Raw genomic sequence first — 14990 nt, 5'->3', positions numbered from 1 at the left:
CCTAAGATCAGGAACAAGAGAGGGATGTCCACTCTCACCACTGCTGTTCAACGTAGTACTGGAAGCCCTAGCCTCAGCAATCAGACAACAAAAAGACATTAAAGGCATTCAAATTGGCAAAGAAGAAGTCAAACTCTCCCTCTTTGCCAATGACATGATACTCTACATAGAAAACCCAAAAGCCTCCACCCCAAGATTGCTAGAACTCATACAGCAATTTGGCAGTGTGGCAGAATACAAAATCAATGCCCAGAAGTCAGTGGCATTTCTATTCACTAACAATGAGACTGAAGAAAGAGAAATGAAGGAGTCAATCCCATTTACAATTGCACCCAAAAGCATAAGATACCTAGGAATCAACCTATCCAAAGAGGTAAAGGATATATACCCTAAAAAGTATAGACACTTCTGAAAGAAATTGAGGAAGACACAAGGAGATGGAAAAATATTCCATGCTCATGGATTGACAGAATTAATATTGTGAAAATGTTAATGTTACTCAGGGCAATTTACACGTTTAATGCAATCCCTATCAAAATACAATGGACTTTCTTCAGAAAGTTATAACAAATTATTTTAAGATTTGTGTGGAATCAGAAAAGATTCTGAATAGCCAGGGGAATTTTAAAAAAGAAAATAGTATCTGGGATCATCACAATGCCAGATTTCAGGTTGTACTACAAAGCTGTGGTCATCAAGAGAGTGTGGTCCTGGCACAAAAACAGACACATAGATCAATGGAACAGAATAGAAAATCCAGAAGTGGACCCTCAACTTTATGGTCAACTAATATTTGATAAAGGAGGAAAGACTATCCAATGGAAGAAAGACAGTCTCTTCAATAAGTGGTGCTGGGAAAATTGGACATCCACATGCAGAAGAATGAAACTAGACCACTCTCTTGCACCATACACAAAGATAAACTCAAAATGGATGAAAGATCTAAATGTGAGACAAGATTCCATAAAAATCCTAGAGGAGATCACAGGCAACACCCTTTTTGAACTCAGCCACAGTAACTTCTTGCAAGATACATCCACGAAGGCAAGAGAAAGAAAAGCAAAAATGAACTATTGGGACTTCATCAAGATAAGAAGCTTTTGCACAGCAAAGGATACAGTCAACAAAACTCAAAGACAACCTACAGAATGTGAGAAGATATTTGCAAATGACATATCAGATAAAGGGCTAGTGTCCAAGATCTATAAAGAACTTATGAAACTCAGCAGCAAAGAAACAAACAATCCAATCATTAAATGGGCAAAAAACATGAACAGAAATCTCACAGAGGAAGACATAGACTTGGCCAACACGCACATGAGAAAATGTTCCGCATCACTTGCCATCAGGGAAATACAAATGAAACCCGCGATGAGATACCACCTCACACCAGTGAGAATGGGGAAATTTAACAAGGCAGGAAACCACAGATGTTGGAGACGATGCGGAGAAAAGGGAACCCTCTTGCACTGTTGGTGGGAATGTGAACTGGTGCAGCCACTCTGGAAAACTGTGTGGAGGTTCCTCAAAGAGTTACAAATAGACCTGCCCTGGGACCCAGCAATTGCACTGTTGGGAATTTACCCCAAAGGTACAGATGCAGTGAAACTCCGGGACACCTGCACCCCATTGTTTATAGCAGCCATTTCCACAATAGCCAAAATGTGGAAGGAGCCTCGGTGTCCATTGAAAGATGAATGGATAAAGAAGATGTGGTTTATGTATACAATGGAATATTACTCAGCCATTAGAAATGACAAATACCCACCCACCATTTGGTTCAAAGTGGATGGAATCGGAGGGTATTATGCTGAGTGAAATAAGTCAATCGAAGGACATACATTATATGTTCTCATTCATTTGGGGAATATAAATAATAGTGAAAGGGAATAGAAGGGAAGGGAGAAGAAGTGTGTGAAATATCAGAAAGGGAGACAGAACATAAAGACTCCTAACTCTGGGAAATGAACTAGGGGTGGTGGAAAGGGAGGCGGGCGCGTGTGGGGGTGATTGGGTGATGGGCACTGAGGGGGGCACTTGACAGGATGAGCCCTGGGTGTTATTCTGTATGTTGGCAAATTGAACACCAATAAAAAATAAACTTATTATTTAAAAAAAAAGAATGTTCTTTTCTAAAAAAAAAAAAAAATTATTTTCTAAACCCAGATAGATGAAAGCTTTTTTTCATAAGTCGATGTATTAAGAATTTTATTGCCCAGGTCATGGTCTATATTGGCAAATGTGCCATGTGAACTTGAGGCATGTATTGTTCCATTGTTTTGTGTACGGTTCAATAAATACCTGATTAAAACAAACAAACAAAAAACATTGATGAGAATGGACATCCCTGTCTTGTTCCTGACCTTAGAGGAAAAGCTCAGTTTTTCCCTACTAAGGATCAATCATACTAGCTGTGGGGTTTTTTGTATATGGCCTTTATTATGTTGATGTACATTCTTTCTAAGTGTACTTTGTTGAGGGTTTTTATCACAATGGATGTTGTACTTTATCAGATGCTTTTTCTGTATTATTGAAAGGATTGTATGGTCCTTATACTTTCTTTTATTGATGTAGTGTATCGTGTAGCTTGATTTGTGAGTCTCTAACCACCCTTACAACACAGGCATGAGTCCCACTTGATCATGGTGAATGATTCTTTTAATGCACTGTTGGATTTGGTTTGCTACTATTATATTGAGAGTTTTTACATCCATATTTATCAGGGATATTGGCCTCTAGTTTTCTGTTTTAGGCATGTCCTTCTCTTGTTTTAGTATGAGGGTAATGCTGGTCGTATAGAATGAATTTGGAAGTTTTCCTACCTTTTTTATTTTCTGGAATATTTTGAGAAGAATGAGTATTAACTTTACATGTTTGGTGGAATTTGCCTGTGAAGCTGTATGGCCCTGTACATACATACATACATACATACATACATACATACATACATTTATTTATTTATTTATTTATTTATTTATTTATTTTTCTGAGAAACAGAGAAAGAGAACACATACAAGAAAGAGGAGTGGTAGAGGGAGAGGGAGAAGCCAACTCCTTGCTGAGCAGAGACCACAATGTGACTTGATCCTCGGACCCTGGAATCATTTCCTGAGTGGAAGTCAGATGCTTAACTGACTGAGCAACCTAAGCGCCCTGTCCCTGAACTTTTATTTGTTGGGAAATTTTTGTCTACTGATTCAGTTTCTTGGCTGGTTATCAGTCTGTTCAAGTTTTCTGTTTCTTTTTCAGTTTTGGTAATTTAAATCTTTCTGGGAATTTATCCATTTCTTCCACATTATTCAGTTTGTTGGCATGTAATTTTTCATAATATTCTCTTATAATTGTTTGTATTTCTGTGGTGGTGGTTGTTATTTCTCCCTGCTTGTTTGTGATTTCATTTAAATGGATCCTTTCTCTTTTGTTTCTGTTAAATCTGGTTAAGGGTTTAACAGTTTTATTGATTTTTTTTCAAAGAACCAGCTCTTATTGCATTTATTTATTGTTTTTTTCCTATATCATTTTTTCTGCTGTATTATTTCCTTCCTTTTGCTGGCTTTAGGCTTTGTTCCTTTTCTAGCTCCTTTAGGAATAAGATTGGGTTGCAAATTTGAAAATTTTCTTGCTTCTTTTTTTTTTAAAGTCTTTTTTTATTTTTTATTTTTTTATTTTTATTTATGATAGTCACAGAGAGAGAGAGAGGCAGAGACATAGGCAGAGGGAGAAGCAGGCCCCATGCACCGGGAGCCCGACATGGGACTCGATCCCGGGTCTCCAGGATCGTGCCCTGGGCCTAAGGCAGGTGCCAAACCTCTGGGCCACCCAGGGATCCCCATTTTCTTGCTTCTTAAGGTTGGCATGTATTGCTATATACTTCCCTCATAAGACTGCTTTTGCTGCGCCTGAGAGTTTCGGATTGTTGCGTTTTCTTTTTCATTTATTTCTATGTATTTTTTTAATGTCCTGGTTGACCCATTCATTCTTTATTTAGTAGAATGATTTTTAACCTCCCTGCATTATAGTCTTTCCAAATATTTTCTTGTGACTGGCTTCATATTCCATAGCGTTGTGGTCAGAAAAGATGCTTGGTATGATCTGTTTTTTTGTATTTGTTGAGGACTGATTTGTGACCTTGTATGTGCTTTAGTGGAGAGTGCCCAAGTGATCCTGAAAAGAATGTATATTCTGCTGTTATAGGATGGAATGATCTGAATAGTCTGTTATGTCCATCTGGTCCAGTGTGTCATTCAAAGCAGTTGTTTCCTTGTTGACTTTCTGCCTAGATGATCTGTCCATTGATGTAAGTGGAGCATTAATGTACTCTACTATTATTTTATTATTATCATTGAGTTCTTTTAAGTTTGTTATTAATTGTTTTATGTATTTGGTTGCTCCCTTATTGTGTGTATAAATATTTACAGTTGTCAGATCTTCTTGTTGAATTGTCCCCTTTATTATGATATAGTGCTCTTCTTCATCTCTCGTTATAGTCTTTCATTTAAAGCCTAGTTTTCCAATATAGGTGTTGGTTCTCTGGCTTTCATGTGGCATCCATTTGCATGATAAATGTTTCTCCCTCCCCTCAATTTCAATGTGCAGGTGTCTTTAGTTTTATAATAAATCTCTTGTAGACAGTGTATACTTGGGTCTTATATTTTTTTAAATTTTATTGATTTATTTTAGACAGAGAGTGTATGTGCAGGTGTATGCATGAGTGGGGAGAGGGCCAGAAGGAAAGAGAGAGAGAATCACAGTCAGACTCCCTGCCAGAGTGTGGAGCCCGACCTGGGGCTTAATCTCACCACACTCACAACCTGAGCTGAAATCAAGAGTCAGTCACTTAACTGACTGAGCCACCCAGGCACCCCATGGTCTTGTGTTTTTTTTTTTTTTTAATGCATTCTTATACCCTATGTCTTTTGCTTGGAGCATTTAGTCCTTTTACATTCAGAGTAATTATTGAGAGATATGTATTTAGTGTCATTTTATTACTTCTTTTGTTACTGTTTCTGGAGATTTTTTCATTCAAAGAGTCCTCTTTAATATTTCTTGCAGGGCTGGTTTAGTGGTCAGGAACTCCTTTAGTTTTTGTCTGGGAAACTATCTCCCCTTCTATTCTGACTGATTGATACCTTTGCTGAATAAAGTATTGTTGGCTATATATTTTTCCCATTCAGCACTTTAAATATGTCATGCCACTTACTGCTGACTTCCCACATTTTTTTGAGAAATTTCCAGCTGGCTTAATGAGTCTTCCCTTGTAAGTTAGTTACTTCTTTTATCTTGCTGTTTTTTTCTTCATCCCTGTATTTTGCAAATTTAATTACAATATGTCTGTCTTGTTCTGGGCCTGGTTTTGTTGATTGTGATGGGACTTCTCACTGCCTCTTAGATCTGGATGTGTTTCCTTTCTCAGATTAGGGAAGTTTTCAGCTCTTATCTCCAAAAAAATTTCTGCCCCTTTTTCTCTCTCTTCTTCTGGGACTCTTACACTATGAACGTTCTAAGTCTGTTCTTATGTTACATAATTTTTTCTCTCTTTTGTTCAGCCTCATTATTTTCCATTATTTCGTCTTCTGTTTTTTTTAAGATTTTATTTATTTATTCATGAGAGACACAGAGAGACTGGGAGACAGAGACACAGGCAGAGGGAGAAGCAGGCTCCATGCAGGGAGCCTGATGTGGGACTTGATCCCGGGACTCCAGGATCACGCCCTGGGCCAAAGGCAGGCGCTAATCCACTGAGCCACAGGGATCCCCCCATTATTTTGTTTTCTAGATCACTTACTCATTCCTCTGTTTTTTCCAGCCTGCTGTTCAATATCAATTATAACATTTTAAATTTCTTCTTATTTTTTTTTAATGCAGGGCATGGAGCCCAATGTGGGACTTGAACTTTTGACCATGAAATCAAGACCTGAGCTGAAATCAAGAGTTGGATGCTTTACTAACTGAGCCATTCAGGCGCCTCACATTTTTCATTCCTGACTTCTTAAAATTCTTTTATCTCTGTGGTAATGTCCTCCCTGATGTCTTCCATTCTCTTCTCAACCCCAGCAAGTATCCTTATGATTGTTACTTTACATTTCCATCAGGCATGGTACTTATATTGGTTTGGTTAGATCTCTGGCCCTGAACTTATCTTGTTCTTTCATTTGGGATGAATTCCTCCATCTTGGCATCTTGTCTAAGTCTTCTGTGTTTTAGAAAAGCCCATTATATTTCCTGCTTCTGAGAGTAATGGCTTTATGAAGATGATATAGTGTCTAGGGCCTCTTGCTTCATAGAGTGTCTCTAGTCTCTGCTGTGTGTGCTCTGCTGTTGTGTTTTAGCTGTTCTCTTCTTCAGGCCAGTTATCTCTAGAGGCTTTCCTGAACTGCAGTGGACAGTGTTTGTCCTTGGCCAAGATGTGACACATTTTAACTAGGTGTGCTCCAGTCTGCTCTTTAAATGAGCCCTGATACTACTTCCATTAGAACTGAAGCTCTGTAGAGCTCTCTGGGCTGGACATGTGATGTGAGCAGGGATTTCTGCTAGTCTTCTGGGGAAGGGGTCTGCCATGTTGGGACTGAGGCAGACTGGACTGAGAAGAACAATACTGCCAGAGTGCAGGGGTGTAGGACTTGGTTGTAACCAGGTAAAGCAGCCAGTGTCTGTGCTGTGCTGTTTGCTACAGGTGGCTCTGTGTTTATGCTGAGGGGCAGATCACGGAAATGGAGCCAGCCAACACCTTTTTCTCTGCAGAGGGGTCTGGGTGCTTGCTACTCTCCATGAAGCACTCCGAGAAGAGCAAATAATCTCCCCCCTGTGTGTTCCAGGCCTTTTTCAGATTGCTCTTTCTACACTGTTTGCCTTTGGGTTGTTTACCTGCCCTATCCCCAAGAGCAGGGCAGTGCCCTCTGGTCTGTGTTCCAGCCAAGTCTGCTGCCTTTTAAACTCTGGGCCATAGGGAGGTGGTTCTGGCAAGAGCCTGCACTGGTCTTGTGGGGGAGGGTCTCACCATGCTATGACTGAGGAAGGCTGACCCAGAAGGGCACTCATGCCAGAGCATAGAGGTATGGGACCTGGTTTAAGTAGGTTAAGCAGCCAGTGTTGGGACTTATCTGCTTTCTGCAGGTGGATTTTTGTTTATACTGAGAGGCAGGGGAGGGAAATATCTCCATCCGATTCCTTTGTCTTGGGAGAGGCATCTCTATGAGTGCTACCTCTTAGGGATGTACTCCAAGAAGAGTGACTAATCTCCCTAGTGTGGGCCCCAGGTATTCTCCCTCTCTTCTGCAGTACCCATAGTTCCTTTCTCCCCTTAATCATGTGTCCACACTTCTTATCTTCTTCAGTGTGCCTTCTTCTCTTCCTTTAGTTGAGGAATTTATTCTTTCAGTCTTCAGGCAGGTTTCTGGGGGTATTTAGAATGACTTGATAGTTATCTAGTTGTATTTGTGGGACAAGATGAGCCTAGGGTCTTCCTATTCTACCACCACCTTCTCTTTCAACTAGCATTTCAGTTGTTTGAAGTACACTATTTGATATGCAGTTGTGAAAGGACCAGATTGTATAGGTATATTTTTTGCAGTTTGATTATTTCTTCTTCAGTATCACCATATTTTTCAAGAATTTTGTGAGAAATTGCAGGCAGAGTTTTAAAATTTTCTATTTCAGCAAATTATCTGCTTTTCATGTATCAGTATAATGAATAATGGCATAACTGTTAGACTCTGCTGTTTTCTGTGGATTTAATGATACTTTATCCTCTTTTAGATGATTCGCCCATTCATTATTTTCTGAAGAAAATAAGCACCATTATATATACACGTCTTTTTTTAGTGACTCACTGATGATTAAAACTGTACCTTTGTTTAAGACGTTTATGTTGCTGTCAAGAAATAGCTCTTAGGCTATTGCTGCAAAATGCAGCATTAACACCTTTTCTTGTTTTATTTTTAGTCCGAAAGAAATACAATAGTATTTCTGTTAGAGTAGACGATGAGTTCAGTAGCATTTGCCATTGTCAGAAACTTTATTACCCTTGGAAAGTGCATTACAGAAGTAACTAAAAGGGAATTAAAATATGCTTTCATGAGCAAGTATGGCTAGATGGGTCCTGTATGACCCAAGGAAGTAGAACCAGGACCAATGAAAAGTATATGGGCATGCGTTTCAGTTTAGTGTATGGAAGAACTTTCTCATAGAGCTGTAAGAGGATGAAATGATCTATCAGTGGAGTTTCCCGTTATTGAAGGTGGTCATACATAAACTGGAGGAATTCAAAATGAGAGAGATGGTTGGACAAGGAGACCTTTAAGATCACTTTGCATTGTGAGATTGAAACTCCAGTACAGGGACACCTGGGTGGCTCAGTGGTTGAGCCTTTGGCTCAGGACATGATCCTGAGGTTCTGGTATCGAGTTCCCCATCAGGTTCCCCCTGGGGAGCCTGCTTCTCCCTCTTCCTGTGTCTCTGCCTCTCTATTATGAATAAATAAATAAAATTTTTTAAAAAAGAAACTCTAGTACAAAGAAGATGATGTGCCTGAGATACAACCTTGTATTTTGAAGCCAATCTGTCTTTTGCCATTTTATGTTGGATTTAATATTCATTAGTTTATTCAGGAGCAATGCTTGATTTTTCAAGCCAATTTATATTCCTTCCATCTCCTACAGGATGATACTTCGGAAGAGGCTAAACTTTATCAGTTGTATAGTTATACTCCTATGTTTGTTTACCTCAGGAGTATTTGTATATTAGGTCTGTGGATAACAAAAATCACCCAGAAAGAATAGTACTGATATAGTCACTCACAGTCCTCCCTCCCTTGCTGATAACTCAAGCTATTAGCCCTTCAGGTCTACCAAAGGAAGGAGAGGGAGAAAGAAGGAAAAATAAGAAGGTAAAATAAAACTGTAAAATCAATTAGAACATATAGTTGCTGAAAAAAATAAAGGAGTGGAAGAAAGAGATAGAGAAGAAAGCAAAAAATGGGAGCAATTGGAGATGAGTAATCTACTTTTTCCTTTACTGGTGATGGTAGTCTATAACTTCCCTCTCTTTCCCACACAGGTCTTGTGCTCTAAAGTCAAACAGCCATGTGGTGTTGAGGTTTTTCTTGTGAACAGTTCTTAAAAGACACCAACCCTAAATTGAAAGGAAAACTCCTTTTCATCTATTTCCAACTCCCTCCATTTCTTTAGCTTTTGACCTCCACAAAATGAAACTGAAAAAAACATATGTATTTAAGCAGTATAGTATACAGGAATATTTTTCTGTAAAGCTTCCTTAATAAAGGTATTATTGACCATTCTAGCTAAAAGTACATCAGTTTAGATAGAAAGTTATTATATTTTAAAACACTTATTTGTTATAGTATAATAATCATCACATTAATTTGACCAAGAAATTTTATCATGGCACATGCAAAATAGAATGCTGTTTCCTGTAAGAAAGAATCTGGCTTGTTCTTTTGTCCACTCAGATATAATCTTCAGAGGGCTGAAATTTAGTCAAAAAGTGTGTCATAAGAATACTACCTTCCATTTATTTAGCACAACAGACTTTATAAAACTTCATCTATAAGTTATATATATATACATATATATATAATATGTGACTCATAAATTTCCTATAAGAATTTTTAATAAGAGTAATATGCTCTAAGGTATATGTGTATCAGGATAAAAGGTACTCGTGATAAATTTTATTTGTGGTGGGGCTGGATTAATTCGGTCTTAAATGCTTTAGAGAATGTGGAGAGGCCTGCAAACATACTTCAGATTTTGAGAATAACTACATTTGGGGGGGACCATAGTTCTACTTCTTATTAGATTCTCAAAAAGTTAACACCACTGAATCAGTCTTACAATTTCAGATTACCTTTAGGGCCTTCAGTTATCATTTACCTCCATAGATGTTTCGCACACAGACATTCATAAAACATAAAAGAACTTGCTAGATTACCTATGTATACTGCTTTATCTAAACCTGTGAATTATTACTTAGTTTTGAGGTCGTTGGTCCTACAAAGCCCTTGGGGTACAAAGAGGTATAAAACTACTGACAGGGAGCCTATATTTTATTTTTTTATTTTTAAAATATTTTCTTTATTTATTTGAGACAGCACTAGCGGGGAGGGAGAGGGAGAAGCAGGCTCCCTGATGAGCAGGGAGCACGACTTGGGGCTCAATCCCAGGACTCTGGGATCATGACCTCAGCTGAAGGCAGATGCTTAACTGATTGAGCCACCTAGGTGCCCAAGGAGCCTACATTTTAGCAGAAAAATAAACTGCATACATTTTAAAAGGTAAATTATAACAGATTTACTTAATACTAAATTAGTGGAGCTATATCAATTCAGAGGGATGGCTTTGAGTGAGCTAATGGAACGGCAGGGTTTATAAAGATAAATGTATTCATATAACAAATATTTTTTGAATACCTGCTTTGTGCCAGGCACTGTTAGGTGCAGGAGATGGGAAGACATTTTATCAGGAAAAATGGAGTGAAGGTACTGAGGAAGGAATGTGTTTGACATGTTGGGGCCTTGGGGCCTAAAAAAATTAATTTGGCTAAGGTCAGAGGTGTATAGGGAAGGGTAGAGTAATCGTTGATTGTTGTTGAGCCAGGAGAACAAAATGGTATTTTAGAAAGATTAATTTAGCTTTCCCATATACTTTATTTAATCTTCTTTTGAAATTTAGTAGCAACTGAATTTTACACTGACAGCACCTTGAAAATCATCTCTTATTAGAGTGTTACTTTTCAAGTAAATAGAATGCTCTCAGTATTCCTTTCTCACATCCCCACAAAGTAGATAATAGCCTAATTTCTTTCCTATATATAGCACATACAGGTGTGTATATGTGTGTGTAAAATGGAGCTGTTTGGTGTTTTCTTTTAAATTCAGTTCCTGATTTTGACAACCATTAGTATTTGATCCTGATTAGCATTCTGACTAAAGTTGAATTTGCTAGTCTGTTGTGCCATTTCTGGAGGAGTTTCTTAAATTGTAAATTTGTGTAACTCCTATATTCCCTGTGTATATTTTTATTTAAAATTTTCTGTTTCTTTAATTTTTATTTAAAATAAACTTTTTACACTTCCAGGTGTTATTCAAAATAATTATAATTATTGAGTGTTTAGAAATTCCAAAATAGTTTTGTTCTTTCATACATCATAATTAAACAGTGCTTTATTAATGCTTTAACATTAATATTCTATAATTTAATAATGTAGTAAAAGCCATATCTATCCAGGTCAAACTGGGCTGGGCAGTTACTTGTTCTGGCTAACTTAAGATAGGCTTTATAAGTGCTAGAGCTTTAATTCAGATGAAGATTATAATTCACGTGTACCAGGTACGTCCCATCCATCTTAAACTTTGCCAGTTCTAATATGCTTTATGCTGTATGTTATTCCTAACAAATAACAATATACAATATGCAAATGCAAATACAAATACAATGAACCTCAATGGGTATTGGACACAGAAATAACCTTAGAATTAATGCTATATTAAAAAGGTTTCTGGTGTCATTTACTTTTGTCCCATAGACGTGAAATAAAGTATATATATAATTTCTTAGCTTTGTGGACAGTGTAACATTCTCAATAAACCAAAGGCAGCTTTTTTCTTAGTGCTTTTCTGCCCTCTAAAGGTCACTACTGGTATTTGTGTCCTTTTGCTTCTCCTTTTACATTGAAAATATTAGTAGGCTTTCTGCACCATTACAGAATACTTTCTGATGCATAGTAGGCATTCAAAAATATTGTTTACTCCTTTATTGTTACTAATGTATTAGTATTAGAGCACTAATAATATTTTATGAGCACTTTCATCTTCACATTCCTTCTCTTTTGCAGATGTGCTGCAGGTCACTACTTTCTCTTAGTGTTCCTCAATATTTAATTTCCAAGAAAAGACTGGACATCGTACACCTTTTAAAATGGCATGATCTATCTATCATCTATCTATCTAGCTAGCTAGCTATTATATATATTTAAAGGAGACAAAACAATAAGCAGATGCTTAACTATAGGGAACAAACAGGGTTACCAGAGGGGAGGTGGTAGGGGAATAGGTGAAATAGGTGAAGAGCATTAAGAGTACACTTATCTTGACAAACACTGAGAAATACATGAAATTGTTGAATTACTATACTGTACACCTGAAACTAATACAACACTATTTGTTAATTAACTACACTGGAATTAAAATAAAAATATATTTTTGGCAGCCCAGGTAGCTCAGTGGTTTGGCGCTGCCTTCAGACCAGGGCATGATCCTGGAGACCTGGGATCGAGTCCCACGTCAGGCTCCCTGCATGGAGCTTGCTTCTCCCTCTGCCTGTCTCTGCCTCTCTCTCTCTCTCCCTGTGTCTCTCATAAATAAATAAAATCTTAAATTAAAAAAATATATTTTTTAATTTTAATATTTTTTAATTAAAGTTTGATTTGTCAACATATAGTATGACACCCAGTGCTCATCCTGTCAAGTGCCCTTCTCAGTGCCCGTCACCCAGTCACCCCATCTCCCCACCTGCCTTCCCTTCCATTACCCTTTGTTTGTTTCCCAGAGTTAGGATTCTCTCATGTTTTGTCACCTTCCCTAATCTCACTCATTTTCCCTCCTTTCCCCTATAATTCCTTTCAATATTTCTTATATTCCCCGTATGAGTGATATGATTATTGTTTTACTCCAGTTGACTTACTTCACTCAGTATAATACCCTCCAGTTCTATCGATGCCAAAGCAAATGGTGGGTATTCGTTATTTCTAATGGCTGAGTAATTTCAATTGTATATATAGACCACATCTTCTTTATCCATTCATCTTTCAACTTTTTGTTTTGATAGAGTCACTTTATATCTAGTAATGCATTTTTTATATTCCCCAAATGAATGAGACCATATAATGTTTGTCCTTCTCCAGCTGACTTATTTCACTCTACATAATACCCTCCAGTTCCATCCATGTTGGAACAAATGGTGGGTATTTGTCATTTCAAATGGCTGAGTGATATTCCATTGTATACATAAACCACATCTTCTTTATCCATTCATCTTTTGATGGACACCGAGGCTCCTTCCACAGTTAGGCTATTGTGGACACTGCTGTTATGAACATTGAGGTACAGGTGTCCTGGTGTTTCACTGCATCTGTATCTTTGAGGTAAATCCCCAGTAGTGCAATTGCTGGGTTGTAGGGTAGCTCTATTTTTAACTCTTTGAGGAACCTCCACACAGTTTTCCAGAGTGGCTGCACCAGTTCACATTCCCACCAACACTGCAAGAGGGTTCCCTTTTCTCCACATCCTCTCCAACATGTGTGGTTTCCTGCCTTGTTAATTTTCGCCATTCTCACTGGTGTGAGGTGGTATCTCATTGTGGTTTTGATTTGTATTTCCCTGATGGCAAGTGATGTGGAGAATTTTCTCATGTGCTTCTTGGCCATGTCTTTGTCTTCCTCTGTGAAATTTTTGTTCATGTCTTTTGCCCATTTCATGATTGGATTGTTTGTTTCTTTGGTGTTGAGTTTAAGAAGTTCTTTATAGATCTTGGATACTAGCCCTTTGTCTGATATGTCATTTGCAAATATCTTCTCCCATTCTGTAGGTTGTCTTTTAGTTTTGTTAACTGTTTCTTTTGCTGTGCAGAAGCTTTTGGTCTTGATGAAGTCCCAATAGTTCATTTTTGCCAAGTAGTTCAGTTAATCTAGACTCTGGAGTACTGGATCATAAATATTGAACAATACCTATGAATTTATTTTATAGTCTATATATTATTTATTCTGTGAAGTAAGATGAATATACTCTGAGAAGATTAGGGTAATTGAAGATTTTTTAGCTATTAACATACTTCAAAAGAGTTTTTTTGTATCTAAGGAATAAGATCTAATCATGTATTTTTAAAATAGCTTTTAAATGTGAGAATTGACATTCTTTAATCACTTCAGAGATACATGAACAAAATTTCTCAGTTGTATGGGAAAGCATCCTTGATGGCCTTAGTTTTAATAATTTTTTATTGAAAAATGACATAGATATGATGTAGAAATCTTATTACTGAATACCAAGTAGAAGAAATCAAAAGTGATGTCTTTTGGGAAGGCAGGCCTAGATAAATTATTCTGTGATGCTGACATATGTACCAGAGGGAGAGGCTTGAAGGGAAAATAACAGTGAACAAAATTTTTATTAGTACTGCATTTTCATTTTACCCTGTCTGGAGTCTCAGCCTCAATCAGAGTCATGCCTGGCTTAAAGAGGAAAAGCCTAACTAGTGGCTGTAGCTTCCCTTATTCTGCTCAGGAAATATTGAAGAAGTGTCAGAAATGAAGTATAGGCACTATCACTGTTAATAGAGAACATTTAGTGTCCTTTGGCTAGTATTTCTTCCAGTTCTTGTATACTTTCCCTTTTGTGTAAGCCAAAGAGACCTCTCTTCCTCTGGATGTCCTTTGTTGATTTCAGCAAGCATCCTTTCTTCTGTAAAAAATCAAGCTCTTAAAATATTTGTTCTCTGGAAAACTTTTCATTTGGCCTTAAATGGATAATCTTTGGGGATTATTTTGATACCTGAATGAACACTGGAGCACTTTGTTCTTAGAGCCAGTGATTTTCCTGCATTCTTTTTTAAAAAAAATATGTATTTATTTTAGAGAGAGAGAAAGAGAGCATAAGCAGGAAGGGCAGAAGGAGAGGGAAAGACTCTCAAGCAGACTCCGTGCTCAGTGCAGAGCCTGACACCAGGCTTGATGTCACAACACTGAGATCACGACCTTAGCCAAACCAAGAGTTGTTACTTAACCAACTCTGCCACCCAGGTGCCTCTTTCCTGCATTCTTAATCTAGATCAAGTTACATCCAAAACAAAATTCACTTTGGCTTTAGATTAAGTGTGAGATTCGTAAAAAGGAATATAAAAGATAGTGAAAGGGAATAAAGGGGAAAGGAGGAAAAATGAGTGGGAAATATCAGAGAGGGTGACAACATGAGAGACACC

The 14990-nt window shown here is 37.6% G+C and overlaps 1 protein-coding gene across 14 annotated transcripts in view; it reads left to right on the top strand.

Moving 5' to 3' along the window:
- The window catches only part of APOOL (apolipoprotein O like), a 245795-nt gene that overhangs the window by 14607 nt on the left and 216198 nt on the right, over positions 1-14990 (top strand). For 2 of the 14 annotated variants that reach the window (XM_072817927.1, XM_072817934.1), the window contains one exon: positions 5866-6011. The exons of the other annotated variants lie outside the window; for them this stretch is intronic. The gene's annotated coding sequence lies outside the window, so the exon portion shown is untranslated. The remainder of the gene's footprint in view (positions 1-5865; positions 6012-14990) is intronic. 14 annotated transcript variants of the gene reach the window in all.

This window comes from Canis lupus, chromosome X, assembly GCF_048164855.1.
Source record: "Canis lupus baileyi chromosome X, mCanLup2.hap1, whole genome shotgun sequence".
Lineage (NCBI taxonomy): Eukaryota > Metazoa > Chordata > Mammalia > Carnivora > Canidae > Canis > Canis lupus.
The sequence above is the reverse complement of the archived record's forward strand: the minus strand, read 5'-3'. Positions and strand labels throughout refer to the sequence as shown.